Raw genomic sequence first — 9127 nt, 5'->3', positions numbered from 1 at the left:
ACTTAATGGCGTGTCACTGGGATGAAATGTGCTATCACACAGCGCCAGGGCGCCAAGATTTCTCACACTACTAGTCAATAACTTCCATTCTTTGAAAACATGTGGCCAATTTGGAACTCTGGTTATTTTCCCTTTTTCGTTTCCCCCGCCTTGTTTCTTTGGGGTTGGTTACAGAATCAGATTCCAATCCTCTGACATTAAAATGGGAAATAAACAACAAAGGGGCCCCTGCAGGTTTGCATTAGAGACCTAATTGGTTTTGGCTTGAGTGTGCTGTCAGCCTTGCCAGACATGGGCCCTTTGTGTTTTGCCGTGTGGGAGAATTTGCCTGCGTACGCTTTGCTCCTCGACGCTGGGCTGAAGGTACTGCAGATCATCTCTGAGTCACTTCTTAATGTCCAGCCGCTGTAGGCTGTGTGTGTGTGTGTGTGTGTGTGTGTGTGTGTGTGTGTGTGTGTGTGTGTGTGTGTGTGTGTGTGTTCTTGTACAATGTGTTAGCGTGTCCCAGTGGCGTGCGTGGGCATGTGTGTGTGTGTCCTATCCTGCCTTCTCCCTCTGGTCTCAGTGTGGGTCCTTCCACCAGGCCAACCACCTGTTAGTGTTTTGCTGGGCCCCTGGGTTGACGTCGGCATGGGAAGCGTCCATATTTGCTCATCAGGCCGGTTACATCGGCATCCTTCTCACCAATCTGGCTCCCATTATCTATTAAAGGACCCGTCTAATTTGGATTCCCCCAATGAAGTACAGCCAAGTTAAACGTTGTGCAGTTCAGTGTGTTTGAGGCCAGTCAGGTTATTTTCTTTTAACTAATCACTCAATGTGAAAAGCAGTGGCTTGCCACAGTTTGTGAATAGGATTGTTTTATTTCTTTGTTCATGTTGACACATTGTTGTCAAATGTTTCCCCTTATCTAAAGCGTAAAGTGAAGTGATGTGATTAATTTCCCTTTTCTCGTATGTATCCCATATGCAGTAGGGGTTATGTGTTATATTGAGTGTAAATGAGTTGAATTTAAATGTCTAAACTATTTTATATTGCAGATCCCTCAATATGTGGAAATCACAATAAAACCCACAGACCCGGGTCTTTACACACACACCCGTGCATAACGCCCGTGCACACACCACACAGAATATATTTAAAGACATTTGGATCAGATTTATCTAAGAAGTTTCCATACACCAAATTTGTATGCATTTGTTTGTTTTCCATTTTTCAATCCCAGGTACTTTGCTGCCTGCAATGTTCTTAAAGACTCGCTAGTAATCTGATACAAAAAAGCAAAACAGAACCAGGGGGAGCCAGAGAAACAGAGTAGAAGGGATTAGCTGTCAGGGAGAATGTGAAGCTAATTGGAGCCAGTTTCACACAGCTGTTTCTTGTTGCTGTGCAGCCCGGCGTCGAAACTGGGATGGGGTGGGGTGGCTGGGGGTGGGGGGGTGGGGGGGGGGTATGAGTTCCAGATGTGGTCCTGCGCCGATGATCACCCGGCAATAACAATCTTCCAGAATGGCCGCCGTACAGGAGACAAGGGCATTTAGCTGTGTCCGCACTCGCTTCTCCATGTCAAAACACCATTTCTCCAACCTGAGAGCCGCTTTGAGGCCGCATGCTGAACGCAGGTCCCGTCGTCGACACCGTTCGTGGCAGCATTCTGGTTGGACCCTTTAGTCGGGGTGTCCCAGTATCATCACCCACCCAGCATAAACATTGCTTTGACACATTCTACCAGTTCAAAAGAAAAATGCTACTTGCGGCGTTTGAAACTGGTTTAGCATATTTATCGTACGTCTTTTCAAAACTTTTTCAGCTGACTGGATTAACTCTTCTATTGTGAGCTGGCCTGTTAAGTGCCTCATTGAAAGCATCATTGAATTGCAATGTTTCCCTGGTTGGCAGCCTGGTGCGCTGCCGGTGCTATGGTTTACTGCAGGCGTTTGTTACTGCACTCTGGGCGGAGGGACATTGTAGGAGACAAAAAGGCCCCTCGATCAGCAGTTAATCAGACTGGTCACAGTCAAGAAAGGTAAATAAAAGAAACGTTCATCACCATATAATTCCTTTTCTAACCATATAATCATTTTTTGTATTATTTTTTCAATTTAGATTTTATCGCCACGCTCACACAAAGACTTGCATTTTGTTCCCACTTCTATATTCATCTCTTACATTCTATTCACTATTTTATGAAGCCTATTCAATCTTTTTTTGTATGAGTCATCCTTCCCTGTGTTTTCATTCATTCCCTCTCAAATATTAGATATTTTCCTGTGTCCACATTTAACCCTCTCTTGGTTATCTCTTGCTCTCCATCTCTTTCCATTAGTGACAGCCAGCACAAGGTCCAGATGCAGCTGGCCTGTCATCACTACAGAACACAGCTAAGACCCAGTGGTCGCTGAGCTGTTATTAGATATGAGTAGCCTTGTGTGGGAAGTCTTCAGTTAATGCCTCATGTTTAGGCCTAATATGACAACCATACACTGCGTTTTGAAAAAAAACACTTCCTCAGAAATATCCCACGCAGTTGCTAGGTGTGCTGATGTTTTATTTACACTAACACATACTGTGATATCAAACTGTTTGACAAGACGAGAACTGGGTGTAATTAGCCACACATATCTCTGTGTCAGTACAGTAGAGTTTAGAAACAAGGCGGCCTAGTAGGCATAAATCACTTGACTTAAGGCTGACCCAAATACCTGCTTTGTGTCAGGACAGCTTGGAGTTGGAGAGGAGTCCTTCTCAACATGGATACCCATCGATCATTCAGGATGTTTATGTATACATAGAGATACACACATAGTGCTGGTCAGTGTAACTCTAGACCTGTCCTCCTCCACACATGTCAGGAGGAGTACAGATTTAGTTCTTGGTCTACTTTCTAGTCTGGGTTCCCTGCTGTGTGTACACATCTATTTGTCAACATTTTTTGTGACTTGGATATTCATAAATCAAGTGTGTGTGGGCTTCTGTCTGTGTAGGTGCACATGTGTGTGTGTGTACCAACTGGAATATCATGTTCATCAATATAAGATATTGCACTTAGCAACAGTGTTCACAACAATAAAAGTTGGGTCAATGGTAGAACTATTGACTTGAGTATTCAGTACTGAGCAGCCACATGGAGAGGCTAGTTCTTATTTGCATAGGATCATATTTGAATTGTAGACAATGCAGAAGAGGAACCATAAAAGCAAGACTGTTGGAAGATCCCCATGTTGTTTCACAAACATGCACAGAGAGAGAGAGAGACATTATTATTGTTGCACTGACAAGCCCAAACATCTGCAGTGTTTATTTTGATAACGCGCCAGCAAATGCCAGTGAGCGAGCGAGTGAGCGCGCATACACAAACATTCTCTCTCTCTCTCTCTCTCTCTCTCTCTCTCTCTCTCTCTCTCTCTCTCTCTCTGACACACACACACACACACACATACACAGGCAGACACTGGTCTACGCCTGCAGGCTCTGTGGGTGCCTGGCCAGGTGTTCCAGGAGGAAGCACCTGCAGAGGGCAGGTGTGGCTGTCGCCAGGCAAGAGAACAACACAGCTGCTCCCTCAGCCTTGGGGGGGAGTGGGGGAGGGGTGCTTGTAGGGTTTGTTTTTATCCCATGTATATATAGCCAATACGTCTATACTTAAAAAGGGTAATTTGAATAGGAGTAAATAGCATATGCATATTCATGTAGACAGCTGCCAAAGGCATGCAAAAAACACGCATGGAGTTTAAAGTATATACCTCTATATCGAACTCTGTAATGCTGAGCCTTTGTGGTCATTTTCAATTTGGACTTTCCCTTTTCGGGCCACAGAGGCTGGATTTTTGCATAAGAACGCAATTTAAGGAACCATCCAGGGCCAAATGTGATCTTGTGCTGTTTCCCACTGTTTTAAAGCTCTGGTTATAATTATAAGTAAGTACACATCAACAGGTTGATTAAAGATAAGACTTCTCGTGCTGAGCATAATTTGAGAGCTACTTTACTGTAGTGTCGACTGCATAAGGGAGCGGTGTTTGTGTGTGCCTTTTTTGACTCTGAAAGGAGAGCCCACACAGACGCACACACACACACACTCTGCACACAAGCTCTGACAGGTCTGCTCTCCCTAAGATGGCATTGTTTACGAGAGCCTTTCGTGTTTATGTGCCGACAACGTGGTGAGATGGTCATGCGCTGGCCCTGCTCGGAGCCACTTCTGTTCCAGCGCATCATTTTCTGATTAACCAAATTGTTTTGATTTGAGGATTTAACTGCAAGGGATTTGATTCCATTACACCGCAGTGTATTCGCTGTATTAGTTAAACGGGGTGAGTCGCGGGAGTGGGCCAGAGAGGCTGGTGGTGGTTGCATGTCGTTTAAGTGGAGTTATTAGAGTGGAGGGTTTGGCGTCTGCCTGTGTACTTGGCCTCCTTCAGTGGAAACTTTAGGATGTTGCAGCCAAGTGAGTGTGTGACATGGCTCTCGTAAATTTTAAGTACACACACACACACACGCACGGACGCACGAATGCACACACACACACACACACACACACACACACACACACACACACGCACGCACACACGTAAGCACGTGCACACACACACATAGCCTCTCTCTTGTTCGCTCTCTCTTCCTCTCTGTCTCTCACTCTCTCCCTCTCTCTCTTACGTCTCGGGTCATTCGATGCTCTCTTACCCAATGTCTCACTCACATTCAGCCCTGTGTCGATGTCTTCCCATCACGTAAACTTTCACTCACTCACTCTTGCCGTCGTCGTGGTCTCCCATACACAGCTTGTAGTTCACTTTTCCACACATGCCTTCATGAGCTTCCATTCCCCCCCCCCCCCTCTCTCTCTCTCTCTCTCTCTCTCTCTCTCTCGCTCTCTTTTCTCGATCTCTCTTTATTTGGCTTAGACTCACCCTCTGACACACATAGCCACAGACACACACAGACACACACACACACATACACACGTTGCACCCAAAGAGCACCCGTGTGTCTCCCCTCTCAGTGAGCGGAGTGTAACAGGAGATCTGAGGGTTTTCCATGGGTGAGTAGGCGGGTCAGGCCTTACTTAAACTAATGGCTCCCAGCAGTGTTGAATAGCCAGACACACTGGAGCCGACGCTTGAGGTTCTGGAATGCCACTGCGGGCTCAATGCCTGCCTTTCATCGGCACAGAGCGAAGGAAGGAGAGAGAGAGGGAGAGGGAGAGGGGAGTGGAGAGGGTTGAGGGTTGGGGGGTGGGGGGAGAGAGAGAGAGAGAGAGGTAGATGGGAGGGGAGAAGGGAGGGGAGAGGGTTGAGGCGGGCCAAGGGGTGGCGGGGAGAGAGAGAGAGAGAGAGAGAGGGAGAGAGTAATAAGAGAGAGAGAGTAAGAAAAGGGAGTGGAAGAATGAGAGCGACCAAGAGTAGAACCTACGGGACCCATTTGTTCTGGGTGATATGAGTATTGGTGAATTGGAGGGCACAATGGACCTGGGGTGGTGGGTGGTGAGGGAGGCTTAGAGTAGAGTCGTGGTCGGCTTTATTCTTTACGTTGTGGTGGTGGGGGGGGGGGGGGGGGGGGTCGCCGGTGGTTGTGGACAATTGGGGGCGAGGGGTGGAGAAAAGGCGTGTTCTGGGCAGTGTGCTTGACGGCAGGGGGGTTAAAGTACCAGTCAATGGTTGTTTTGTGTCGGAAGGGTCGGCAGGACCCCCGCCACCAGCCAGCCATTTGTTTTTAATGTCGCGGGAATGAGCTGTGAATGAGCACTTGAATGAATCAATATAACTCTGAATTGAGTCTAGGGGAGGTGAAGTAAGAAGCAGGCAGCAGGACTGAGGGGGGGTTGGGGGGGAGGGTGGCTGTGTATGTGTGTGTGTGTGTGTGTGTGTGTGTGTGTGTGTGTGTGTGTGTGTGTGTGTGTGTGTGTGCCTTTCCTGCTCCTATTCTCCATCATACCCCCCCCTCCCCCTGCTTTTCCCAAACGCTATGATAAGAAAATCATATTCAAAAACCATATATAACAGTTCCTCAACGTGTTCCCTTTTAACCCTTTAATAGACAGCAGAGTCCCAATCCCTGCCGAGAAGCCTCTTCTCTCGTTCCATCTTCTCCATATCTTACTGTAAATGCTGTGCCAGGCGGTGTGTTTAGAAAAAAAAAGCCTGTTAAATAAATACGACCATGACACATAATGGAAAAGGAAATGGACACTCACGCATTGAGAGATCAGACGGGGAGATCTATGACCACATCAGATTAGCTAACATCAGGAGTCTGACCAGATAATAAAAAAAGATGGGAACACAGAGGGAGAGACACACACAGGCATGCTGGGAAGCTGGAAATCACAGTGACAGAGATTTAAAAGAGAAAACAAAAGGAAAGAGATGACTTACAGTAATCTCTGATGGTCGTTTACGGTCTTATGGCCTCCTTAAGATCAGAGAGAGAGAGAGAGAGTGAGGGAGAGATATAGAGACGGGGGAGGTGGGAGAGAGTTGAACAACAAGGTGGGAGATTATTTCATTAGTTTCTACAGGAACCTTGGCCAGGCTGAGGGGATGGTAGGAGATAAGCCAAAGAATGATCTGTGCTGCTGGCGCACGCCCTCACACTATGGATGAGCCGAGATAAGCACGAGGTAGACAACACAGGAAGAAACACGTGAAACAAGCCAACCAGCGTGCCGCATTTATTCACTGCCTGCAAAGCAGGCATCACTTGTGTGGGTTGGGATGACTTTGGGCTGATAAACCTCAGTTGTTTACTGCCTCTTTCTGTAGACGCTTCAGTTCTGTTCACCATCATCATTTCTATAACTCTGTTCCACAGAGTCTTATTAAAACCCAGATATCGGGTCAGGATGAGGATCACTGAGGATTGAGAAATAAAGTGCCACACTGCATATTTGTTTGGAAATGCAATGCAAAGTGTGGTTACCACCAGTGTTATGCATGGTGTGAAACTTGTGTCAACACAAACTCATTAGAATATAAAGGTCTGCATACCAGGGGCCCAGTGTCTTATCTCAGAGACGGCTCCTCAATATGAAATGTTTGTAAACACCGGGCCTCTAAAGAAGCACTGAATGTTCCTCCTAGAGTCAAATAATTTGGTTAATGGAATGCATGAAAAGGCCATGCAAAGTTGACAACCCGTGCCGGGCGCAAGTTGTGAGTTAGCGTCTATTTGTTCAAGGTAATTCTGACTTCAACACTTTCGGAGATAACCCCCAATTTCAAACCAAGCTTGAGTGCATGGCTGTGTGGTTTTAGTCAATCTCGTTCTACATTAAGAGGCTCTCTCAGCCCTTGACTGCAACCTGTGTTTAAATTGTATTGAATGACTCAGAGAATTGGCGAAACGACTAGCCATGGAGATTCCATCTCTACAAACACACTTTAGAATGGGGGCATTAAGGAAAGCACATTTGATGGAGTCAAAAATGTTGAAGCATACAGCTTTGATATGTGAACCATGATGTTAAATGATGACAAGCAAGCATGGCAATGAGGAAGTTCACGGACCGGGTTCAGATGTTAAGTGAGGTTGCTGATGTCTCATCGCTGATGTTAGTAAGACTGCTACAACTTGACACGATCCCCTCATTATAAAAATAATTGCTGTGTAGGTAGAGCCTCCATATGTAGGTGGCAGATTCTCTCTCTGCCTCTCGGCCCCAATTGGTTGAATGTATCACAGTGTTGCTTGGTCACCCACAGGCAATTAGCTTGCTAGTTAATGAAGGCTAGGCATTGCTGGCTCATTGTGGATGCATCGCCCTATTCATTCTGCATGCACTTTACCATTCATGTGGCCGCTGGCATTGTTCATGGACGCCTATTGTCATGATAATGTCCGTTCCTAAGAACGCTGTTTATAGTACACACACACACACACACGTATACACATGCAAAACTATTGCTCTCTCCCTTCCCTCTCTCACACACACACACACACACACACACACACACACACACACACACACATACACACACGCACACAAATACAATATTAACTAGTATATTAAGTGTTCTAAATTATGTATAAATGACAGCTTTAAATACATTTTGAATTGCAAACTAGTTTTTTTCAAATGTGTCAAAGGATTATTTTACACACACTCAAACACACACAGACCGTGTGCCATGATGTCATGCCGGCCGACAGCTGCGGTGCTCAAAATGATATTCATACAGCATGCAACATGTTGACTCGGGGGTTATAAAGATAAGCAAGTGTACTGCACTTCCTGGTTCTCGCTCTATAAAGACTCGTTTTGTGTGGATCGACATATGGTTTGCATGTGGCGGTGATTAATCAAGACTGCATGACTTTCCTTCAGGGAAAGCCTGCTATATAATATGAAAATAATTGGAGACGGCTGTGTTTATAAGCCAATATCCCCCCCCCCCCCCCCCCCCCACAGAAAAATTCTCCAACAATCTGGTACTTTGGCCTAATAAAAAGAAAAAGTGAAATACTGCAGTAGTCGTAGTAGTAGGTGGTACATTCGGGATGTCACAAGCACAACACTTTGGGAAGAGATTAGGGTTGGCCCTCTAACGCAGAGTGATTCTGCAGAACATGAATGTCTGCCATCTGCCCGTTCATTACACCTGGCCATGAATTCAACATGGCCGTCTGCTATTGACTAACAGTGGCACGAGCTGCAATCTGCAGCAGCCGGCCGGGCTGTGTGCTACAGTAGCATCTGTGGAGCATGGTTGCAAAGGCTCCTGCTGAGTCTCTCGCTCTGCCTCTCTCTCTCTTCTCTCTCTTTTCTCTCTTGGCCTCTCTGTGTCTCTCTGCCACAGCCACCTGGTCCTGACTCTGAGCCGGCTGGCCTACCAGATGTACCCTGAATAGAGTGGGCAGAGGAAGGAATAGGAACTATAGGTTGTCCTTGTTAAGTTACTCTCCAGACTGCTTGATCCAGCAGCAGAGTTATATACTGCAGTGTCGTAGCTTAGTATTCCCTTTCGTTTTACATGGATTGGATATGCTGGAAGCATAGCAATTGGGCTTTCAGCTGTGTGTTCTTGGATGGTTGAACATTTGCACCATTCCGTGGTGTTGAGTCTATTTTGTTTTACATGGCAAGACATCCAATCGTGTGACTCCAAAAATGCTGCATTTGATCGCTTGT

Source organism: Micromesistius poutassou (assembly GCF_964030765.1).
Source record: "Micromesistius poutassou genome assembly, chromosome: 2".
Classification (NCBI taxonomy): Eukaryota; Metazoa; Chordata; class Actinopteri; order Gadiformes; family Gadidae; genus Micromesistius; species Micromesistius poutassou.
Note: the sequence above shows the minus strand (reverse complement) of the source record.